The sequence below is a fragment of the Sminthopsis crassicaudata genome, chromosome X (genome assembly GCF_048593235.1).
Source record: "Sminthopsis crassicaudata isolate SCR6 chromosome X, ASM4859323v1, whole genome shotgun sequence".
Taxonomy (NCBI): domain Eukaryota; kingdom Metazoa; phylum Chordata; class Mammalia; order Dasyuromorphia; family Dasyuridae; genus Sminthopsis; species Sminthopsis crassicaudata.
In genome coordinates, this window is record NC_133623.1 from 27604775 (window position 1) to 27628812 (window position 24038).

Sequence of the window (24038 nt, forward strand, 5' to 3'; positions counted from 1 at the left end):
GACAGAAGGAAAAAGGCAAGAATTGAAAGGAAGAATAATAGAGAATAAGAAGGAAAAGAAAGGACAGAAAGAGAGGGAAAGAGAGGAAAAGTGAAAGGCTTGTGGAAGAAGAGAGAAAAAGAGAACGGGAGACAGAAAAAAGACAAAAGATGGGCAGGGCCCTAGATAGAAGAAGAGAGAGTGGAAAAGTGAGAGGCAAAGAAATAAAGAGAAATGATAAAAAGCTGGAATAGGAAGAGAGGGAAAAAAGAGGGAGAGAGAGAAATAAGAGAGAAAGAGACAGACCAAAGAGGAAGAGAAGCGTCAGAAGGAGAAAGACAAGAATTGAGGGGTACCAAAAGAGAAAGAGAATAAGGAAGTTAAAAAGCGAGAGAGAGAGTGGGTAAGAAAACAAGTACAGAAAAAGGAGGGAAAGACAGAGAGATGGAGAGAGAAATAGTATAAAAGCCGAGGGAGGGAGTTATAATAAAGAGAAAGACACATGGGACAATGGAGAGGCAAAGAAAGCGTGAGTAAGGAAGGGATGGAGAGAGAGAAGAGAAAAAGAGGAAAAGAAACAAGAGAAAGAAAACGAAAGGGATGGGAAAAAGGAAAGAAAGATGAAGAGAGACAGAAAGATAAGGAGTGGAAAGGGGGCTTTTAGAGAGAAGGAGAGATGGTATGATAGAAACGTAGAGATACATGGAGAAAAGAAAAGAGAGGGAGTCAGAAGGACAAAATAGAGAGAAAAAGGAGACAAAGATGAGAAGGAAAGGGAGAGAGAAAGTGAAAGGCAGGTTGAGCAGAGAAGGAGAGAGATGAGAAAGGAGAGAGAGAAATGTGTGAGCACAAGGAAATAAGGAGAAAGATAATAAGCGAAGGAAAGAGTGAAAAAGTGGGCTAAGGAAAGGCAGAGAAGGGATGGTTGTAATATAGATATATAAAGAGAGGGAGAGAAACACAGAAGGGAGAGAGAAAGTAGAGGGCATCAGGAGAGAAAGATAAAAAGATAGTGAGAGAGACAGAAAAAATTAAGGAGAGGGGGTAGAAAGAAAAAAAGTTATAATTGAGAGGTAGAATAATAGAGTGAGGAAGAAAAGAAGGGAGAGAGAGAGAAAAACAGAGACTGAAAAAAAGACACGATGGGGTGTCAGGATAGAGACAAAGATAGACAGTATCAAATGGAGAGGAAGAGAAATAAAGAAAGAATAAGGAAGAAAAGCAGAGGGAGAAAGAGCCATGGCAGAGAGAAGGAAAGAGAAAGAAGAGAGAAAAAGCAGAAAAAGATAAGAAGAGAGGGAAAGAGAAAGAGAGTGAGAAGAGAGGGTAGACAGAAGGAAAAAGGCAAGAATTGAAAGGAAGAATAATAGAGAATAAGAAGGAAAAGAAAGGACAGAAAGAGAGGGAAAGAGAGGAAAAGTGAAAGGCTTGTGGAAGAAGAGAGAAAAAGAGAACGGGAGACAGAAAAAAGACAAAAGATGGGCAGGGCCCTAGATAGAAGAAGAGAGAGTGGAAAAGTGAGAGGCAAAGAAATAAAGAGAAATGATAAAAAGCTGGAATAGGAAGAGAGGGAAAAAAGAGGGAGAGAGAGAAATAAGAGAGAAAGAGACAGACCAAAGAGGAAGAGAAGCGTCAGAAGGAGAAAGACAAGAATTGAGGGGTACCAAAAGAGAAAGAGAATAAGGAAGTTAAAAAGCGAGAGAGAGAGTGGGTAAGAAAACAAGTACAGAAAAAGGAGGGAAAGACAGAGAGATGGAGAGAGAAATAGTATAAAAGCCGAGGGAGGGAGTTATAATAAAGAGAAAGACACATGGGACAATGGAGAGGCAAAGAAAGCGTGAGTAAGGAAGGGATGGAGAGAGAGAAGAGAAAAAGAGGAAAAGAAACAAGAGAAAGAAAACGAAAGGGATGGGAAAAAGGAAAGAAAGATGAAGAGAGACAGAAAGATAAGGAGTGGAAAGGGGGGTTTTAGAGAGAAGGAGAGATGGTATGATAGAAACGTAGAGATACATGGAGAAAGGAAAAGAGAGGGAGTCAGAAGGACAAAATAGAGAGAAAAAGGAGACAAAGATGAGAAGGAAAGGGAGAGAAAAAGTGAAAGGCAGGTTGAGCAGAGAAGGAGAGAGATGAGAAAGGAGAGAGAGAAATGTGTGAGCACAAGGAAATAAGGAGAAAGATAATAAGCGAAGGAAAGAGTGAAAAAGTGGGCTAAGGAAAGGCAGAGAAGGGATGGTTGTAATATAGATATATAAAGAGAGGGAGAGAAACACAGAAGGGAGAGAGAAAGTAGAGGGCATCAGGAGAGAAAGATAAAAAGATAGTGAGAGAGACAGAAAAAATTAAGGAGAGGGGGTAGAAAGAAAAAAAGTTATAATTGAGAGGTAGAATAATAGAGTGAGGAAGAAAAGAAGGGAGAGAGAGAGAAAAACAGAGACTGAAAAAAAGACACGATGGGGTGTCAGGATAGAGACAAAGATAGACAGTATCAAATGGAGAGGAAGAGAAATAAAGAAAGAATAAGGAAGAAAAGCAGAGGGAGAAAGAGCCATGGCAGAGAGAAGGAAAGAGAAAGAAGAGAGAAAAAACAGAAAAAGATAAGAAGAGAGGGAAAGAGAAAGAGAGTGAGAAGAGAGGGTAGACGGAAGGAAAAAGGCAAGAATTGAAAGGAAGAATAATAAATAGAGAATAAGAAGGAAAAGAAAGGACAGAAAGAGAGGGAAAGAGAGGAAAAGTGAAAGGCTTGTGGAAGAAGAGAGAAAAAGAGAACGGGAGACAGAAAAAAGACAAAAGATGGGCAGGGCCCTAGATAGAAGAAGAGAGAGTGGAAAAGTGAGAGGCAAAGAAATAAAGAGAAATGATAAAAAGCTGGAATAGGAAGAGAGGGAAAAAAGAGGGAGAGAGAGAAATAAGAGAGAAAGAGACAGACCAAAGAGGAAGAGAAGCGTCAGAAGGAGAAAGACAAGAATTGAGGGGTACCAAAAGAGAAAGAGAATAAGGAAGTTAAAAAGCGAGAGAGAGAGTGGGTAAGAAAACAAGTACAGAAAAAGGAGGGAAAGACAGAGAGATGGAGAGAGAAATAGTATAAAAGCCGAGGGAGGGAGTTATAATAAAGAGAAAGACACATGGGACAATGGAGAGGCAAAGAAAGCGTGAGTAAGGAAGGGATGGAGAGAGAGAAGAGAAAAAGAGGAAAAGAAACAAGAGAAAGAAAACGAAAGGGATGGGAAAAAGGAAAGAAAGATGAAGAGAGGCAGAAAGATAAGGAGTGGAAAGGGGGGTTTTAGAGAGAAGGAGAGATGGTATGATAGAAACGTAGAGATACATGGAGAAAAGAAAAGAGAGGGAGTCAGAAGGACAAAATAGAGAGAAAAAGGAGACAAAGATGAGAAGGAAAGGGAGAGAGAAAGTGAAAGGCAGGTTGAGCAGAGAAGGAGAGAGATGAGAAAGGAGAGAGAGAAATGTGTGAGCACAAGGAAATAAGGAGAAAGATAATAAGCGAAGGAAAGAGTGAAAAAGTGGGCTAAGGAAAGGCAGAGAAGGGATGGTTGTAATATAGATATATAAAGAGAGGGAGAGAAACACAGAAGGGAGAGAGAAAGTAGAGGGCATCAGGAGAGAAAGATAAAAAGATAGTGAGAGAGACAGAAAAAATTAAGGAGAGGGGGTAGAAAGAAAAAAAGTTATAATTGAGAGGTAGAATAATAGAGTGAGGAAGAAAAGAAGGGAGAGAGAGAGAAAAACAGACTGAAAAAAAGACACGATGGGGTGTCAGGATAGAGACAAAGATAGACAGTATCAAATGGAGAGGAAGAGAAATAAAGAAAGAATAAGGAAGAAAAGCAGAGGGAGAAAGAGCCATGGCAGAGAGAAGGAAAGAGAAAGAAGAGAGAAAAAGCAGAAAAAGATAAGAAGAGAGGGAAAGAGAAAGAGAGTGAGAAGAGAGGGTAGACAGAAGGAAAAAGGCAAGAATTGAAAGGAAGAATAATAGAGAATAAGAAGGAAAAGAAAGGACAGAAAGAGAGGGAAAGAGAGGAAAAGTGAAAGGCTTGTGGAAGAAGAGAGAAAAAGAGAACGGGAGACAGAAAAAAGACAAAAGATGGGCAGGGCCCTAGATAGAAGAAGAGAGAGTGGAAAAGTGAGAGGCAAAGAAATAAAGAGAAATGATAAAAAGCTGGAATAGGAAGAGAGGGAAAAAAGAGGGAGAGAGAGAAATAAGAGAGAAAGAGACAGACCAAAGAGGAAGAGAAGCGTCAGAAGGAGAAAGACAAGAATTGAGGGGTACCAAAAGAGAAAGAGAATAAGGAAGTTAAAAAGCGAGAGAGAGAGTGGGTAAGAAAACAAGTACAGAAAAAGGAGGGAAAGACAGAGAGATGGAGAGAGAAATAGTATAAAAGCCGAGGGAGGGAGTTATAATAAAGAGAAAGACACATGGGACAATGGAGAGGCAAAGAAAGCGTGAGTAAGGAAGGGATGGAGAGAGAGAAGAGAAAAAGAGGAAAAGAAACAAGAGAAAGAAAACGAAAGGGATGGGAAAAAGGAAAGAAAGATGAAGAGAGACAGAAAGATAAGGAGTGGAAAGGGGGGTTTTAGAGAGAAGGAGAGATGGTATGATAGAAACGTAGAGATACATGGAGAAAAGAAAAGAGAGGGAGTCAGAAGGACAAAATAGAGAGAAAAAGGAGACAAAGATGAGAAGGAAAGGGAGAGAGAAAGTGAAAGGCAGGTTGAGCAGAGAAGGAGAGAGATGAGAAAGGAGAGAGAGAAATGTGTGAGCACAAGGAAATAAGGAGAAAGATAATAAGCGAAGGAAAGAGTGAAAAAGTGGGCTAAGGAAAGGCAGAGAAGGGATGGTTGTAATATAGATATATAAAGAGAGGGAGAGAAACACAGAAGGGAGAGAGAAAGTAGAGGGCATCAGGAGAGAAAGATAAAAAGATAGTGAGAGAGACAGAAAAAATTAAGGAGAGGGGGTAGAAAGAAAAAAAGTTATAATTGAGAGGTAGAATAATAGAGTGAGGAAGAAAAGAAGGGAGAGAGAGAGAAAAACAGAGACTGAAAAAAAGACACGATGGGGTGTCAGGATAGAGACAAAGATAGACAGTATCAAATGGAGAGGAAGAGAAATAAAGAAAGAATAAGGAAGAAAAGCAGAGGGAGAAAGAGCCATGGCAGAGAGAAGGAAAGAGAAAGAAGAGAGAAAAAGCAGAAAAAGATAAGAAGAGAGGGAAAGAGAAAGAGAGTGAGAAGAGAGGGTAGACAGAAGGAAAAAGGCAAGAATTGAAAGGAAGAATAATAGAGAATAAGAAGGAAAAGAAAGGACAGAAAGAGAGGGAAAGAGAGGAAAAGTGAAAGGCTTGTGGAAGAAGAGAGAAAAAGAGAACGGGAGACAGAAAAAAGACAAAAGATGGGCAGGGCCCTAGATAGAAGAAGAGAGAGTGGAAAAGTGAGAGGCAAAGAAATAAAGAGAAATGATAAAAAGCTGGAATAGGAAGAGAGGGAAAAAAGAGGGAGAGAGAGAAATAAGAGAGAAAGAGACAGACCAAAGAGGAAGAGAAGCGTCAGAAGGAGAAAGACAAGAATTGAGGGGTACCAAAAGAGAAAGAGAATAAGGAAGTTAAAAAGCGAGAGAGAGAGTGGGTAAGAAAACAAGTACAGAAAAAGGAGGGAAAGACAGAGAGATGGAGAGAGAAATAGTATAAAAGCCGAGGGAGGGAGTTATAATAAAGAGAAAGACACATGGGACAATGGAGAGGCAAAGAAAGCGTGAGTAAGGAAGGGATGGAGAGAGAGAAGAGAAAAAGAGGAAAAGAAACAAGAGAAAGAAAACGAAAGGGATGGGAAAAAGGAAAGAAAGATGAAGAGAGACAGAAAGATAAGGAGTGGAAAGGGGGGTTTTAGAGAGAAGGAGAGATGGTATGATAGAAACGTAGAGATACATGGAGAAAGGAAAAGAGAGGGAGTCAGAAGGACAAAATAGAGAGAAAAAGGAGACAAAGATGAGAAGGAAAGGGAGAGAAAAAGTGAAAGGCAGGTTGAGCAGAGAAGGAGAGAGATGAGAAAGGAGAGAGAGAAATGTGTGAGCACAAGGAAATAAGGAGAAAGATAATAAGCGAAGGAAAGAGTGAAAAAGTGGGCTAAGGAAAGGCAGAGAAGGGATGGTTGTAATATAGATATATAAAGAGAGGGAGAGAAACACAGAAGGGAGAGAGAAAGTAGAGGGCATCAGGAGAGAAAGATAAAAAGATAGTGAGAGAGACAGAAAAAATTAAGGAGAGGGGGTAGAAAGAAAAAAAGTTATAATTGAGAGGTAGAATAATAGAGTGAGGAAGAAAAGAAGGGAGAGAGAGAGAAAAACAGAGACTGAAAAAAAGACACGATGGGGTGTCAGGATAGAGACAAAGATAGACAGTATCAAATGGAGAGGAAGAGAAATAAAGAAAGAATAAGGAAGAAAAGCAGAGGGAGAAAGAGCCATGGCAGAGAGAAGGAAAGAGAAAGAAGAGAGAAAAAACAGAAAAAGATAAGAAGAGAGGGAAAGAGAAAGAGAGTGAGAAGAGAGGGTAGACGGAAGGAAAAAGGCAAGAATTGAAAGGAAGAATAATAAATAGAGAATAAGAAGGAAAAGAAAGGACAGAAAGAGAGGGAAAGAGAGGAAAAGTGAAAGGCTTGTGGAAGAAGAGAGAAAAAGAGAACGGGAGACAGAAAAAAGACAAAAGATGGGCAGGGCCCTAGATAGAAGAAGAGAGAGTGGAAAAGTGAGAGGCAAAGAAATAAAGAGAAATGATAAAAAGCTGGAATAGGAAGAGAGGGAAAAAAGAGGGAGAGAGAGAAATAAGAGAGAAAGAGACAGACCAAAGAGGAAGAGAAGCGTCAGAAGGAGAAAGACAAGAATTGAGGGGTACCAAAAGAGAAAGAGAATAAGGAAGTTAAAAAGCGAGAGAGAGAGTGGGTAAGAAAACAAGTACAGAAAAAGGAGGGAAAGACAGAGAGATGGAGAGAGAAATAGTATAAAAGCCGAGGGAGGGAGTTATAATAAAGAGAAAGACACATGGGACAATGGAGAGGCAAAGAAAGCGTGAGTAAGGAAGGGATGGAGAGAGAGAAGAGAAAAAGAGGAAAAGAAACAAGAGAAAGAAAACGAAAGGGATGGGAAAAAGGAAAGAAAGATGAAGAGAGGCAGAAAGATAAGGAGTGGAAAGGGGGGTTTTAGAGAGAAGGAGAGATGGTATGATAGAAACGTAGAGATACATGGAGAAAAGAAAAGAGAGGGAGTCAGAAGGACAAAATAGAGAGAAAAAGGAGACAAAGATGAGAAGGAAAGGGAGAGAGAAAGTGAAAGGCAGGTTGAGCAGAGAAGGAGAGAGATGAGAAAGGAGAGAGAGAAATGTGTGAGCACAAGGAAATAAGGAGAAAGATAATAAGCGAAGGAAAGAGTGAAAAAGTGGGCTAAGGAAAGGCAGAGAAGGGATGGTTGTAATATAGATATATAAAGAGAGGGAGAGAAACACAGAAGGGAGAGAGAAAGTAGAGGGCATCAGGAGAGAAAGATAAAAAGATAGTGAGAGAGACAGAAAAAATTAAGGAGAGGGGGTAGAAAGAAAAAAAGTTATAATTGAGAGGTAGAATAATAGAGTGAGGAAGAAAAGAAGGGAGAGAGAGAGAAAAACAGACTGAAAAAAAGACACGATGGGGTGTCAGGATAGAGACAAAGATAGACAGTATCAAATGGAGAGGAAGAGAAATAAAGAAAGAATAAGGAAGAAAAGCAGAGGGAGAAAGAGCCATGGCAGAGAGAAGGAAAGAGAAAGAAGAGAGAAAAAGCAGAAAAAGATAAGAAGAGAGGGAAAGAGAAAGAGAGTGAGAAGAGAGGGTAGACAGAAGGAAAAAGGCAAGAATTGAAAGGAAGAATAATAGAGAATAAGAAGGAAAAGAAAGGACAGAAAGAGAGGGAAAGAGAGGAAAAGTGAAAGGCTTGTGGAAGAAGAGAGAAAAAGAGAACGGGAGACAGAAAAAAGACAAAAGATGGGCAGGGCCCTAGATAGAAGAAGAGAGAGTGGAAAAGTGAGAGGCAAAGAAATAAAGAGAAATGATAAAAAGCTGGAATAGGAAGAGAGGGAAAAAAGAGGGAGAGAGAGAAATAAGAGAGAAAGAGACAGACCAAAGAGGAAGAGAAGCGTCAGAAGGAGAAAGACAAGAATTGAGGGGTACCAAAAGAGAAAGAGAATAAGGAAGTTAAAAAGCGAGAGAGAGAGTGGGTAAGAAAACAAGTACAGAAAAAGGAGGGAAAGACAGAGAGATGGAGAGAGAAATAGTATAAAAGCCGAGGGAGGGAGTTATAATAAAGAGAAAGACACATGGGACAATGGAGAGGCAAAGAAAGCGTGAGTAAGGAAGGGATGGAGAGAGAGAAGAGAAAAAGAGGAAAAGAAACAAGAGAAAGAAAACGAAAGGGATGGGAAAAAGGAAAGAAAGATGAAGAGAGACAGAAAGATAAGGAGTGGAAAGGGGGGTTTTAGAGAGAAGGAGAGATGGTATGATAGAAACGTAGAGATACATGGAGAAAAGAAAAGAGAGGGAGTCAGAAGGACAAAATAGAGAGAAAAAGGAGACAAAGATGAGAAGGAAAGGGAGAGAGAAAGTGAAAGGCAGGTTGAGCAGAGAAGGAGAGAGATGAGAAAGGAGAGAGAGAAATGTGTGAGCACAAGGAAATAAGGAGAAAGATAATAAGCGAAGGAAAGAGTGAAAAAGTGGGCTAAGGAAAGGCAGAGAAGGGATGGTTGTAATATAGATATATAAAGAGAGGGAGAGAAACACAGAAGGGAGAGAGAAAGTAGAGGGCATCAGGAGAGAAAGATAAAAAGATAGTGAGAGAGACAGAAAAAATTAAGGAGAGGGGGTAGAAAGAAAAAAAGTTATAATTGAGAGGTAGAATAATAGAGTGAGGAAGAAAAGAAGGGAGAGAGAGAGAAAAACAGAGACTGAAAAAAAGACACGATGGGGTGTCAGGATAGAGACAAAGATAGACAGTATCAAATGGAGAGGAAGAGAAATAAAGAAAGAATAAGGAAGAAAAGCAGAGGGAGAAAGAGCCATGGCAGAGAGAAGGAAAGAGAAAGAAGAGAGAAAAAGCAGAAAAAGATAAGAAGAGAGGGAAAGAGAAAGAGAGTGAGAAGAGAGGGTAGACAGAAGGAAAAAGGCAAGAATTGAAAGGAAGAATAATAGAGAATAAGAAGGAAAAGAAAGGACAGAAAGAGAGGGAAAGAGAGGAAAAGTGAAAGGCTTGTGGAAGAAGAGAGAAAAAGAGAACGGGAGACAGAAAAAAGACAAAAGATGGGCAGGGCCCTAGATAGAAGAAGAGAGAGTGGAAAAGTGAGAGGCAAAGAAATAAAGAGAAATGATAAAAAGCTGGAATAGGAAGAGAGGGAAAAAAGAGGGAGAGAGAGAAATAAGAGAGAAAGAGACAGACCAAAGAGGAAGAGAAGCGTCAGAAGGAGAAAGACAAGAATTGAGGGGTACCAAAAGAGAAAGAGAATAAGGAAGTTAAAAAGCGAGAGAGAGAGTGGGTAAGAAAACAAGTACAGAAAAAGGAGGGAAAGACAGAGAGATGGAGAGAGAAATAGTATAAAAGCCGAGGGAGGGAGTTATAATAAAGAGAAAGACACATGGGACAATGGAGAGGCAAAGAAAGCGTGAGTAAGGAAGGGATGGAGAGAGAGAAGAGAAAAAGAGGAAAAGAAACAAGAGAAAGAAAACGAAAGGGATGGGAAAAAGGAAAGAAAGATGAAGAGAGACAGAAAGATAAGGAGTGGAAAGGGGGGTTTTAGAGAGAAGGAGAGATGGTATGATAGAAACGTAGAGATACATGGAGAAAGGAAAAGAGAGGGAGTCAGAAGGACAAAATAGAGAGAAAAAGGAGACAAAGATGAGAAGGAAAGGGAGAGAAAAAGTGAAAGGCAGGTTGAGCAGAGAAGGAGAGAGATGAGAAAGGAGAGAGAGAAATGTGTGAGCACAAGGAAATAAGGAGAAAGATAATAAGCGAAGGAAAGAGTGAAAAAGTGGGCTAAGGAAAGGCAGAGAAGGGATGGTTGTAATATAGATATATAAAGAGAGGGAGAGAAACACAGAAGGGAGAGAGAAAGTAGAGGGCATCAGGAGAGAAAGATAAAAAGATAGTGAGAGAGACAGAAAAAATTAAGGAGAGGGGGTAGAAAGAAAAAAAGTTATAATTGAGAGGTAGAATAATAGAGTGAGGAAGAAAAGAAGGGAGAGAGAGAGAAAAACAGAGACTGAAAAAAAGACACGATGGGGTGTCAGGATAGAGACAAAGATAGACAGTATCAAATGGAGAGGAAGAGAAATAAAGAAAGAATAAGGAAGAAAAGCAGAGGGAGAAAGAGCCATGGCAGAGAGAAGGAAAGAGAAAGAAGAGAGAAAAAACAGAAAAAGATAAGAAGAGAGGGAAAGAGAAAGAGAGTGAGAAGAGAGGGTAGACGGAAGGAAAAAGGCAAGAATTGAAAGGAAGAATAATAAATAGAGAATAAGAAGGAAAAGAAAGGACAGAAAGAGAGGGAAAGAGAGGAAAAGTGAAAGGCTTGTGGAAGAAGAGAGAAAAAGAGAACGGGAGACAGAAAAAAGACAAAAGATGGGCAGGGCCCTAGATAGAAGAAGAGAGAGTGGAAAAGTGAGAGGCAAAGAAATAAAGAGAAATGATAAAAAGCTGGAATAGGAAGAGAGGGAAAAAAGAGGGAGAGAGAGAAATAAGAGAGAAAGAGACAGACCAAAGAGGAAGAGAAGCGTCAGAAGGAGAAAGACAAGAATTGAGGGGTACCAAAAGAGAAAGAGAATAAGGAAGTTAAAAAGCGAGAGAGAGAGTGGGTAAGAAAACAAGTACAGAAAAAGGAGGGAAAGACAGAGAGATGGAGAGAGAAATAGTATAAAAGCCGAGGGAGGGAGTTATAATAAAGAGAAAGACACATGGGACAATGGAGAGGCAAAGAAAGCGTGAGTAAGGAAGGGATGGAGAGAGAGAAGAGAAAAAGAGGAAAAGAAACAAGAGAAAGAAAACGAAAGGGATGGGAAAAAGGAAAGAAAGATGAAGAGAGGCAGAAAGATAAGGAGTGGAAAGGGGGGTTTTAGAGAGAAGGAGAGATGGTATGATAGAAACGTAGAGATACATGGAGAAAAGAAAAGAGAGGGAGTCAGAAGGACAAAATAGAGAGAAAAAGGAGACAAAGATGAGAAGGAAAGGGAGAGAGAAAGTGAAAGGCAGGTTGAGCAGAGAAGGAGAGAGATGAGAAAGGAGAGAGAGAAATGTGTGAGCACAAGGAAATAAGGAGAAAGATAATAAGCGAAGGAAAGAGTGAAAAAGTGGGCTAAGGAAAGGCAGAGAAGGGATGGTTGTAATATAGATATATAAAGAGAGGGAGAGAAACACAGAAGGGAGAGAGAAAGTAGAGGGCATCAGGAGAGAAAGATAAAAAGATAGTGAGAGAGACAGAAAAAATTAAGGAGAGGGGGTAGAAAGAAAAAAAGTTATAATTGAGAGGTAGAATAATAGAGTGAGGAAGAAAAGAAGGGAGAGAGAGAGAAAAACAGAGACTGAAAAAAAGACACGATGGGGTGTCAGGATAGAGACAAAGATAGACAGTATCAAATGGAGAGGAAGAGAAATAAAGAAAGAATAAGGAAGAAAAGCAGAGGGAGAAAGAGCCATGGCAGAGAGAAGGAAAGAGAAAGAAGAGAGAAAAAGCAGAAAAAGATAAGAAGAGAGGGAAAGAGAAAGAGAGTGAGAAGAGAGGGTAGACAGAAGGAAAAAGGCAAGAATTGAAAGGAAGAATAATAGAGAATAAGAAGGAAAAGAAAGGACAGAAAGAGAGGGAAAGAGAGGAAAAGTGAAAGGCTTGTGGAAGAAGAGAGAAAAAGAGAACGGGAGACAGAAAAAAGACAAAAGATGGGCAGGGCCCTAGATAGAAGAAGAGAGAGTGGAAAAGTGAGAGGCAAAGAAATAAAGAGAAATGATAAAAAGCTGGAATAGGAAGAGAGGGAAAAAAGAGGGAGAGAGAGAAATAAGAGAGAAAGAGACAGACCAAAGAGGAAGAGAAGCGTCAGAAGGAGAAAGACAAGAATTGAGGGGTACCAAAAGAGAAAGAGAATAAGGAAGTTAAAAAGCGAGAGAGAGAGTGGGTAAGAAAACAAGTACAGAAAAAGGAGGGAAAGACAGAGAGATGGAGAGAGAAATAGTATAAAAGCCGAGGGAGGGAGTTATAATAAAGAGAAAGACACATGGGACAATGGAGAGGCAAAGAAAGCGTGAGTAAGGAAGGGATGGAGAGAGAGAAGAGAAAAAGAGGAAAAGAAACAAGAGAAAGAAAATGAAAGGGATGGGAAAAAGGAAAGAAAGATGAAGAGAGACAGAAAGATAAGGAGTGGAAAGGGGGGTTTTAGAGAGAAGGAGAGATGGTATGATAGAAACGTAGAGATACATGGAGAAAAGAAAAGAGAGGGAGTCAGAAGGACAAAATAGAGAGAAAAAGGAGACAAAGATGAGAAGGAAAGGGAGAGAGAAAGTGAAAGGCAGGTTGAGCAGAGAAGGAGAGAGATGAGAAAGGAGAGAGAGAAATGAGCGAGCACAAGTAAATAGGAAGGAGAAAGACAGTAAGCGAAGGAAAGAGTGAAAAAGTGGGCTAAGGAAAGGCAGAGAAAGGGATGGTTGTAATATAGATATATAGAGAGTGGGAGAGAAACAAAGAAGGGAGAGAGAAAGTAGAGGGCATCAGGAGAGAAAGATAAAAAGATAGTGAGAGAGACAGAAAAGAATAAAGAGAGGGGGCAGAGAGAAAAAAATCTATAACTGAGAGGTAGAACAATAGAGATAGGAAGAAATGGAGGGAGAGAAAGAGAAAAACAGAGACCGAAAAAAAGAGAGATGATGGGATGTCAGGATAGAGACAAAGATAGACAGTATCAAATGGAGAGGAAGAGAAATAAAGAAAGAATAAGGAAGAAAAGCAGAGGGAGAAAGAGCCATGGAAGAAAGGAGGAGAGAGAAAGAAGAGAGAAGAAGGAGAAAAAGATAAGAAGAGAGGGAAAGAGACAGAGGGTGAGAAGAGAGGGTAGAGAGAAGGAAGAAGGCAAGAATTGAAAGGAAGAATAATAAATAGAGATTAAGGAAGAAAGGACAGAAAGAGAGGAAAAGTGAAAGGCTTGTGGAAGAAGAGAGAAAAAGAGAACGGGAGACAGAAAAAAGACAAAAGATGGGCAGGGCCCTAGATAGAAGAAGAGAGAGTGGAAAAGTGAGAGGCAAAGAAATAAAGAGAAATGATAAAAAGCTGGAATAGGAAGAGAGGGGAAAAAAGAGGGAGAGAGAGAAATAAGAGAGAAAGAGAAAGACCAAAGATGAAGAGAGGCTTTAGAAAGAGAAATGTAAGAATTGAGGGGTACCAAAAGAAAGAGAGAATAAAGAAGTTAAAAAGCAAGAGAGAGAGTGGGCAAGAAAACCAGTACAAAGGAGGGAAGGACAGAGAGATGGAGAGAGAAATAGTATAAAAGCAGAGGGAGGGAGTTATAATAAAGAGAAAGACACATGGGACAATGGAGAGGCAAAGAAAGCGTGAGTAAGGAAGGGATAGAAAGAGAGAGAAGAGAAAAAGAGCAAAAGAAACAAGAGAAAGAATACCAAAGAGATTGTAGAAATGAAATAAAGAGGGAGAGAGACAGAAAATAAAGAGTGGAGAGGGTGGTTAGAGAGAAGGAGATATGGTATGATAGAAATGTAGAGATACATGGAGAAAGTAAAAGAGAGGGAGTCAAAAGGAGAAAATAGAGAGAAATAGGAGACAAAGATGAGAAGGAAAGGGAGAGAGAAAGTGAAAGACAGGTTGAGCCGAGAAGGAGAGATATGAGAAAGAAAGAGAGAGAGCAATGAGCGAGCACAAGGAAATAAGGAGAAAGACAGTAAACGAAGGGAAGAGTCGAAAAGTGAGCTAAGGAAAGGCAGAGAGGGGATGGTTGTAATATAGATATATAGAGAGTGGGAGAGAAACAAAGAAGGGAGAGAGAAAGTTTAGGGAATCAGGACAGAAAAATAAAAAGATAGTGAGAGAGACAGAAAAGAATAAAGAGAGGGGGCAGAGAGAAAAAAAGCTATAACTGAGAGGTGCAATAATAGAGAAAGGAAGAAATGAAGGGAGAGAGAGAAAAACAGAGACAGAAAAAAAGACAGACGATGGGGTGTCAGGATGGAGACAAAGATAGACAGTATCAAATAGAGAGGAAGAGAAATAAAGAAAGAATAAGGAAGAAAAGGAGAGGGAGAAATAGCCATGGAAGAAAGGAGGAGAGAGAAAGACGAGAGAAGGAGCAGAAAAAGATAAGAAGAGAGGGAAAGAGACAGAGGGTGAGAAGAGAGGGTAGAGAGAACGAAAAAGGCAAGAATTGAAAGGAAGAATAATAAATAGAGGATAAGAAGGAAAAGAAAGGACAGAAAGAGAGGGAAAGAGCGGAAAAGTGAAAGGCTTGTGGAAGAAGAGAGAAAAAGAGAACGGGAGACAGAAAAAAGACAAAAGATGGGCAGGGCGCTAGATAGAAGAAGAGAGAGTGGAAAAGTGAGAGGCAAAGAAATAAAGAGAAATGATAAAAAGCTGGAATAGGAAGAGAGGGAAAAAAGAGGGAGAGAGAGAAATAAGAGAGAAAGAGACAGACCAAAGAGGAAGAGAAGCGTCAGAAGGAGAAAGACAAGAATTGAGGGGTACCAAAAGAGAAAGAGAATAAGGAAGTTAAAAAGCAAGAGAGATAGTGGGCAAGAAAACAAGAACAGACAAAAGAGGGAAAGACAGAGAGATGGAGAGAGAAGTAGTGGAAAAGCAGAGGGAGGGAGTTAAAATAAAGAGCAAGACACATGGGACAATGGAGAGGCAAAAATAGCGTGAGTAAGGAAGGGATAGAAAGAGAGAGAAGAGAAAAAGAGGAAAAGAAACAAGAGAAAACGAAAGGGATGGGAAAAAGGAAAGAAAGATGGAGAGAGACAGAAAGATAAGGAGTGGAAAGGGGGGTTTTAGAGAGAAGGAGATATGGTATGATAGAAATGTAGAGATACATGGAAAAAGGAAAGGAGAGGGAGTCAGAAGGAGAAAATAAAGAGAAAAAGACAAAGATAAGAAGGAAAGGGAGAGAGAAAGTGAAAGGCAGGTTGAGCAGAGAAGGAGATGAGAAAGTAGGAGAGAGAGAGCAATGAGCGAGCATAAAGAAATAAGGAGAAAGATAGTAAGAGAAGGTAAGAATGGAAAAATGGGCTAAGGAAAGGCATAGAGGGGATGGTTGTAAAATAGATATATATAGAGAGAGGGAGAGAAACACAGAAGGGAGAGAAAGAAATGAGCGAGCACAAGGAAGGAAGAAGGAGAAAGACAGTAAGCGAAGGTAAGAGTGGAAAAGTGGGCTAAGGAAAGGCAGAGAAGGGATTGTTGTAAAATAGATGTAGAGAGAGAGGGAGAGAAACACAGAAGGGAGAGAGAAAGTATAGGGCCGCAGGAGGGAAAGATAAAAAGATAGTGAGAGAGATAGAAAAGATTAAGGAGAGGGGGTAGAGAGAAAAAAAGTTATAACTGAGAGGTAGAATAATAGAGTGAGGAAGAAAAGAAGGGAGAGGAACAAAAAACAGAGACCGAAAAAAAGACAGACGATGGGGTGTCAGGATAGAGACAAATACAGTATCAAATGGAGAGGAAGAGAAATAAAGAATAAGGAAGAAAAGGAGAGGGAGAAAGAGCCATGGAAGAAAGGAGGAGAGGGAAAGACGAGAAAAAGTAGCAGAAAAAGATAAGAAGAGAGGTAAAGAGACAGAGGGTGAGAAGAGAGGGTAGAGAGAAAGAAAAAGGCAAGAATTGAAAGGAAGAATAATAAATAGAGAATAAGGAAGAAAAGGACAGAGAGGGAAAGAGGGGAAAAGTGAAAGGCTTGTGACAGAAGAGAGAAAAAGAGAACGGGAGACAGAAAAAAGACAAAAGATGTGGAGGGCCCTAGATAGAAGAAGAGAGAGTGGAAAAGTGAGAGTCAAAGAAATAAAGAGAAATGATAAAAAGCTGGAATGGGAAGAGAGGGAAAAAAGAGGGAGAAAGAGAAATAAGAGAGAAAGAGACAGACCAAAGAGGAAGAGAAGCGTCAGAAGGAGAAAGACAAGAATTGAGGGGTACCAAAAGAGAAAAAGAATAAGGAAGTTAAAAAGCGAGAGAGAGAGTGGGCAAGAAAACAAGTACAGACAAAGGAGGGAAAGACAGAGAGATGGAGAGAGAAATAGTGTAAAAGCAGAGGGAGGGAGTTATAATAAAGAGAAAGACACATGGGACAATGGAGAGGCAAAGAAAGAGTGAGTAAGGAAGGGATGGAGAGAGAGAAGAGAAAAAGAGGAAAAGAAACAAGAGAAAGAAAATGAAAGGGATGGGAAAAAGGAAAGAAAGATGGAGAGAGACAGAAATATAAGGAGTGGAAAGGGGGGTTTTAGAGAGAAGGAGAGATGGTATGATAGAAATGTAGAGATACATGGAGAAAGGAAAAGAGAGGGAGTCAGAAGGAGAAAATAAGACAGAAAAAGGAGACAAAGATGAGAAGGAAAGGGAGAGAGAAAGTGAAAGGCAGGTTGAGCAGAGAAGGAGGGAGATGAGAAAGAAGGAGAGAGAGCAATGAGCGAGCACAAGGAAATAAGAAGGAGAAAGACAGTAAGCAAAGGTAAGAGTGGAAAAGTGGGCTAAGGAAAGGCAGAGAAGGGATTGTTGTAAAATATATATAGAGAGAGAGAGGGAGAGAAACATAGAAGGGAGAGAGAGAAATGAGCAAGCACAAGGAAATAAGAAGGAGAAAGACAGTAAGCGAAGGTAAGAGTGGAAAAGGGGGCTAAGGAAAGGCAGAGTGTCGGAGAGAAACAAAGAAGGGAGAGAGAAAGTAGAGGGAATCAGGAGAGAAAGATAAAAAGATAGTGAGAGAAACAGAAAAGATTAAGGAGAGGGGGTGGAGAGAAAAAAGTTATAACTGAGAGGTAGAATAATAGAGTGAGGAAGAAAAGAAGGGAGAGAAAGAGAAAAACAGAGACCGAAAAAAAGACAGACGATGGGGTGTCAGGATAGAGACAAAGATAGACAGTATCAAATGGAGAGGAAGAGAAATAAAGAAAGAATAAGGAAGAAAAGGAGAGGGAGAAAGAGCCATGGAAGAAAGGAGGAGAGAGAAAGACGAGAAGAAGAAGCAGAAAAAGATAAGAAGAGAGGGAAAGAGACAGAGAGTAAGGAGAGAGGGTAGAGAGAAGGAAAAAGGCAAGAAATGAAAGGCAGAATAATAGAGAGTAAGGAAGAAAAGAAAGGACAGAAAGAGAGGGAAAGAGGAAAAGAGAGAAAGGCTTGTGGAAGAAGAGAGAAAAAGGGAACCGGAGACGTAAAAAAGATAACAGATAGGCAGGGGCCTAGAGAGGAGGAGAGAGAGTGGAAAAGGGAGAGGCAAAGAAATAAAGAAAGAGAAATGAAGAAAAAGTGGGATGGGAAAAGAGAAAAAAGAGGGAGATAGAGAAATGAGAGAGAAAGACAAAGGGTGAAGAAAGACTTTAGAAGGAGAAAGGTAAGAATTGAGAGGCAACAAAAGAATAGAATAAGGAAGAGGAAAGAAGGAGCAGAGAGTGCAAAAGAATAAAAGTAAAGAAAAAGGAGGGAAAGAGAGAGATGAAGAGAGAAACAGAGTAAAAGACAGAAGGTGTGAGTCAGAATAAAGAGAAAGACACATGGGAGAATGAAGAGGAACACAAAGAGTGAGTAAAGAAGGCATAGAGAGAGAAGAGAAAGGAGAGAGTGACAGAAAGAGAATGAGCAAGAGTGAAGAGGGGGGCGAGAGAGAAAGAGGAATGGTATGATATAAAGGTAGAGATCAATAGAGAAAGTAAAAGTGAGGGTTCAGAAGGAGAAAATAGAGAAAATAAGGCGATAAAGATGAGAAGAAAGGGAGAGAAAAAGAGGGTGAGGAGAGAAGGAGAAAGATGAGAATGATCAGAGAGGAAAGACAGCAAGGAAATGAGAGAGTGAAAAGTACGCTAGGAAAAGGCAGAGAGGGTATGGCTGTAGAAAGAGCGGGAGAGAAAAAGACAAAGGGAGAGAGAAACTAGAATGAGAAGAGAAAGATTAAAAGAGAGAAAGAGACAGAAAGAGAAACCAAAAATAAGGAGAGGGAGTAGAGAGAAGGAAAAGGCTATAACTGAGAGGTAGAATAATAGAGTAAGGAAAAAAAGAAGGGAGAGAAAGAAAAACAAAGATAGAAAAAAAGACAGACGATGGGGTGGCGGGATTGAGTCAAGGAGAGACAGTATCATATGGACAGGCAGACAGATAAAGCATGAGGAAGAAAAGGAGAGTGAGAAAGAGCCGTGGAAGAAAAAAAGGAGAGTGAAAGAAGAGTGAACAAGGAGAAAAAGATAAGAAGAGAGGGAAAGAGACAGAGTGAGGAGAGAGGGTAGAGAAAAGGAAAAAGGCAAGAAATGAAAGGCAGAGTAAGGAAGAAAAGAAAGAACAGAAAGAGAGAGTAACAGAGGAAAAGAGAGAAAGGCATGGGAAAGAAGAAAGAAAAAGAGAACTGGAGACAGAAAAAAGACAACAGATGCGCAGGGACCTAGAGAGAAGAAGAGAGAGTGGGAAAGGGAGAGGCAGAGAAATAAAGAAAACGTGGGATAGGAAGAGAGAGGGAAAAAAAGAGGGAGACAGAGAAATGAGACAGAAGGAGAAAGACAAAGGGTGAAGATAGATACCAGAAGGAGAAAGGCAAGAATTAAGAGGTAGCAAATGAAGAAAAGAATAAGAAAGAGAAAGGAGGAGCATAGTGTGGGAAAGAAAAAAAACTACAGAGAAAGGAGGGAAAGACAGAGAGAAGGGGAGAGAAACAGCGTAAAAGACAGAAGGTGGGAGTCAGAATAAAGAGAAAGACACGTGGGAGAATGGAGAGGCAAAGAAAGAGAGAGTAAAGAAGGGATAGAGAGAGGAAAGAGAAAAAGAGGAAAAGAAACAAGAGAAAGAAAACGAAAGAGATGGGAGAAACTAGAGAAATAGAGAGAGACAGAAAAAGAAAGTAAGGGTGGAGAGGGGGCTAGAGAGAACGAGAGATGGTATGGTAGAAAGGTATAGATATATAAAGGAAAAAAGAGGAGTCAGAAGGAGAAAATAAAATGAATAAAGAGACAAAGATGAGAAGAAAGGGAGAGAGAAAGAGAAAGGGTGAGGAGTGAAGAGGAGAGATGAGAAAGAAGGAGAGAAAGAAATGAGAGAGAACAAGTAAATGAAGGAGAAAGTAAGAAAGAGAATGAGAGAGTGGTAAGGTTGGCTAGGAAAAGGAATGAGGGGATAGTTGAAATATATAGAGAGAGACAAAAAGAGAAGGAGAGAGAAAGTAGAGAGAATGAGGAGAGAAAGATAAAAAGAAAGAGAAAAAAATCATAAGGAGAGGCGATACAGAGGGGAAAAAAAAGCTATAACTGAGAGGTAGAATAATAGAGTGAGGAAGAAAAGATGGGAGAGAAAGAGAAAAACAGAGACCGAAAAAAAGACAGACAATGTGGTGTCAGGATAGAGACAAAGAGAGACAGTATCAAATGGAGAGGAAGAGAAATAAAGAAAGAATAAGGAAGAAAAGGAGAGAGAGAAAGAGCCATGGAAGAAAGAAGGAGACAGAAGAGAGAATAAGGAGAAAAAGATAAGAAGAAAGAGAGTGAGGAGAGAGGGTAGAAAGAAGGAAAAAGGCAAGAATTGAAAGGCAGAATAATAGAGAGTTAGGAAGAAAAGAAAGGACAGAAAGAAAGGGGAAGAGAAGAAAAGAGAGAAAGGCTTGTGAAAGAAGAAAGAAAAAGATAGCGGGAGACATAAAAAAGACAATAGATAGGCAGGGGCCTAGAGAGAAGAAATGAGAGTGGAAAAGGGAGCGGCAGAGAAATAAAGAGAAATGAAGAAAAGTTTGGATAGGAAAAAGAGTGAAAAAGAGAGGGAGACAGAAGTGAGAGAGAAACAGAAAGACAAAGGATGAAAAGAGGCGTTAGAAGGAGAAAGGCTAGAATTAAGAGGCAGCAAAACAAGAAGAGAATAAGGAAGAGAAAGAAGGAGCAGAGAGTGGGAAAGAAAAAAAGTACAGAAAAAGAAGGGAAAGAGAGAGAAATGGAGAGAGAAAGAGAGTAAAAAGACAGAGGTGGGAGTCAGAATAAAGAGAAAGACACATGGGATAATGGAGAGGCATAGAAAAAGTGAGTAAGGAAGTCAGAGAGAGAGAGAAGAGAAAAGAGGAAAAGAAACAAGAGAAAGAGTGAAAGAGATGGGAGAAAGGAGAGAAAGAGGGAGACAGAAAGTGAAAGAGTAAGTGAAGATGGGGGCTAGAGAGAAAGAGAGATGGTATGATAGAAAGGTAGAAATATATAGAGAAAGGAAAAGAAAGGGGGTCAGAAGGGGAAAATAGAGAGAAAAAGGAGACAAAGATGAGAAGGAAAGGGAGAGAGAAAGAGAAAGGCAGGTTGAGGAGAGAAGGAGAGAGATGAGAAAGAAGGAGGGAGAGAAATGAGAGAGGACAAGGAAATGGAGAAGAAGAAAGACAGTAAGCGAAGGAAAGAGTGGAAAAGTGGGCTAAGGAAAGGCAGAGAGGGGATGGTTGAAATATAGATATAGAGAGAGAGGAGAGAAAAAGAAAAGTTAGAGAGAAAATAGAGAGAATGAGAACAGAAAGATTTTTTTAGTTTTTATTTTTTATTATTTTTTTAAATTTTATAATTATAATTTTTGACAGTACATATGCATGAGTAATTTTTTATAACATTATCCCGTGTATTCATTTTTCCAAATTTTCCCCTCCCTCCCCAAATGACAGGCAATCCCATACATTTTACATGGAACAGAAAGATTAAAAGAGAGAAAGAGACAGAAAGAGAAACAGAAAAGAATAAGGAAAGGGGGTAGAGAGATGGAAAAAGGCTAGAACTGAGAGGTAGGATAATAGAGTAAGGAAGAAAAGAAGGGCGAGAAAGAGAAAAACAGAGACTGAAAAAAAGACAGACGATGGGGTGTCAGGATAGAGACAAGGAGAGACAGTATCAAATGGAGAGGCAGAGAAATAAAGTATAAGGAAGAAAAGGAGAGTGAGAAAGAGCCATGGAAGAAAGGAGGAGAGAAAAAGAAGAGAGAACAAGGGGGAAAAGATGAGAGGGAAAGAGACAGACAGAGTGAGGAGAGAGAGGAGAGAGAAGAAAAAAGGCAAGAATTGAAAGGCAGAATAATAAATAGAGATTAAGTCAGAAAAGAAGAGACAAAAAGAGGATCAGAGGTGAAAAGAGAAAGAACAGAGAAAGAAGAAAGAAAACACAGAGACAGAAGAAAAAGACAGAAGATAGGGAGCAAGGATAGAGAGAATGAGAGAGAGTAGAGAAGGGAGAAGCAGAGAAATAAAGAGAGAAGGAAGAAAAAAGTGGGACAGAAAGAAGAGAAAAAGAAGAGAGAAATGAGACAGAAAGAGGGGAGAGAGGTTGGGGAGATGCAATATAGAGAAGGAGAAAGGTGAAAATTGAGAGGCAGAAAAAAAGGGTGAGTAAGAAGGAAAAGAAGGGGGAGAAAGAAAAGGGGGAGAGATAAAGAGAGAAAGAAGTGGGAAAGAGGAGAGAAAACAGAGAAACAGAAGAAAAAGTTAGAGTATGGGGAGGAGGGATAGAGTGGAGGAGGGAGAAATAGAGAATGAGGAAGAAAGAAGGGAAAAAGGAATAGAAGGAAAAATACAGAAAGAGGAGAGAAAGAGAGTGGGGAAAGGCAGTAGAAAGAAGCAGAAAGGCTAGAATTGAGAGGCAGGAAAAAAGAAAGAATAAGAAAGAAAAGGGAGAGAAATAGAAGGGTAGAGAGATAGAGACAGAAGTGGGAAATAAGAGAGAAAAAGATAAAAGATGGGCATGGGGACTAGAGAGAAGAGAAAAGTTGAAAAGGAAGATGAAACGAAAGAGAAAAGAAAAGGGGGATAGAAAGATAGAGGGAAGAAAGAGGGAGACAAATTTGAGAGAAAGACAGTGTGAAGAGAGGCATTAAAAGGATAAAGATGAGAATAGACAGATAGAATAATAAATATAGAGTATGGAAGAAAAGAATGGACAAAAAGAGAGGGGGAGAGAGGTAAAGAGAGAAAGAACAGAGAAAGAGGAGAAAAACAGAAAAAAACCCAAAAAGATAGGTGGGCATGGTGGCTAGAGAAAAGGGAAGAGGGGATAGAGGTAGAGAAATCGAGAGTAAGGAAGAGAGGGAGTGAAAGAGAGGAGAGGGAGAATGAGGAGAGAAAGATAAAAAGAGAGGGTGAGAAATAGAGAGGTGGGGGAGGGGGTAGAGAGAAGGAAAGAAGTAAATTGAGAGATAGAGAAATAAAGAGGGAGGGAGGGAGGGAAGCCATTGGGTGGTAGTGTAGTGCTGGGCTTAAAAACAATTTCCTGAGTTCAAACCCAGCTTCAAGTGGTAGCTTTGTGACCATGGTCAAGTCACTTCATCCTCTGTCTCAGCTTCTTCATCTGTAAAATGATCTGTAAAAAGATTTTGGCAAACCCCTACAGGATCTTTGCCAAGGAAACCCCATTTAGGCCCGAAATAGTTCTACTCAATGGAAACAACTGAACAATAACAAAAAAATTAGTAGGTGGAGACAGGCAGGCTCCCTAGGTAGTATAGATAGATGCTAGTGTGAGAGAGATGGGTACAGACAAGAGATGGGAAGGAGCCAGGCTAGGCAGGCAGGTAGATGCTTGCTGCTGCCAAAATTCTAAGGTAGGAGTTAGTTTCTCCCATAATATGAGTTCTGGATTGAAGGTGTTTACATTGGGTGAGGTGGGGTGGGGGTGGGGACCAGGCAAGAAGGTCACAGTGGGTGAGCTCACCTGTTCGGCAAGTTCACGATGTCTGGCCTTGTCTCCGGTTTCCACTTCTCTTGCTGCAAGAAGGGAGAATGGCATAAAACAAGTTAGGAAGTAGTTTTGGAGATCTGAGTTTTGGGTTGTCTTTGTTGGGGTGGGAGGGCGGGGCCCCTGGGTCCCCCCCTGCCACAAAGAAACTGGCAAGTATCTTCCCATGAAGATTCCTAGTCTTTGGTTTTAAAAAAGTCCCAGCATTGGAAATTGATTTTTAATACACATGGTCAGACTCAAATAAACAGTGACTGAGAGCAGCCTGCCATCATGGGAAGAGGGCTTTTGTCATCTCTGAAGTGAACTGTACAGTCTAGATTATCTCCAAGTCCCCTTAGAGCTCCTGGAGACGCTGTTCTGCTTCTTGGGGGAAGAATCCATTAGGGCTAAGCTATCCTAATGAATGAGTAGAAAGTCACCTCTTGTAATACATGTAGCAGGCAGGTACCCACCTATCCCGACATCTCGCCATACTGCCATGGACCTAAACTCTGTTCCCTGGCTTTGGAATCCCAGTCTCTTGCCCACAATCCCATTGAGTGACATAACCATGGCTATAAAACCCAGCCTCCCCAATTGCCAGACATCACCTGTGTGTGCTGAATGCCGTACACAGTCAGAGTTCACAGAGAGAATTATTAGGAATCATAATCTCTACCCCCAGCTGTTTAAAATAAAATAAAATTGAAAGGAAGTAACATGAAAACCATAAGGAATCATCAATGAAGAGGGCCAGTAAAGGCCCCTGCACACCCAGTAGAAGGAAACCCTCAGGCCTCCAAAATGGCACACACTGACCAAGCCAATGGCCTTGCCAGTGCCCACATTCTGGCCTGCTCCTTCCCAGTCACTTCCCATTCCGTTTTAAATCCTCCCTGTTTCTTGGGAGACCTAAAAATGGCCTACCTGAAGAGCCAGCAGCAAGAGGAGGCCTCCGTGACTCCCCACTCCTCGCTACTGAGCAAGTAGTGGTGAAAGTTCTTGAAAGAAAACCCAGAACGTTAGGGTTCTGGGAACCTTGGAAACCACTGTGGACCTCTTCTGTTCCCCCCACCCTACCTCCACCCCTTACTGTTTCCTAGAGACAAAACCAGAGGCCAGAAACAAACATTGACCCCAAAGTTCCACAGCG

At 40.4% G+C, this 24038-nt stretch overlaps 1 protein-coding gene and 1 long non-coding RNA gene across 12 annotated transcripts in view; one reads left to right on the plus strand and one right to left on the minus strand.

Moving 5' to 3' along the window:
* PNMA6F (PNMA family member 6F) overlaps positions 1 to 24038 on the minus strand; it is a 185923-nt gene that overhangs the window by 119683 nt on the left and 42202 nt on the right. For 8 of the 10 annotated variants that reach the window (XR_012483856.1, XR_012483855.1, XR_012483860.1 and 5 more), the window contains one exon: positions 22880 to 22932. The gene's annotated coding sequence lies outside the window, so the exon portion shown is untranslated. Of the gene's footprint in view, positions 1 to 22879; positions 22933 to 23496; positions 23571 to 23812; positions 23937 to 24038 lie in introns of those variants that run through there. The other 2 variants (XR_012483854.1, XM_074277018.1) reach the window with 2 other exon arrangements.
* The window catches only part of LOC141548253 (uncharacterized), a 93867-nt gene that overhangs the window by 46456 nt on the left and 23373 nt on the right, over positions 1 to 24038 (plus strand). The window lies entirely within an intron of this gene.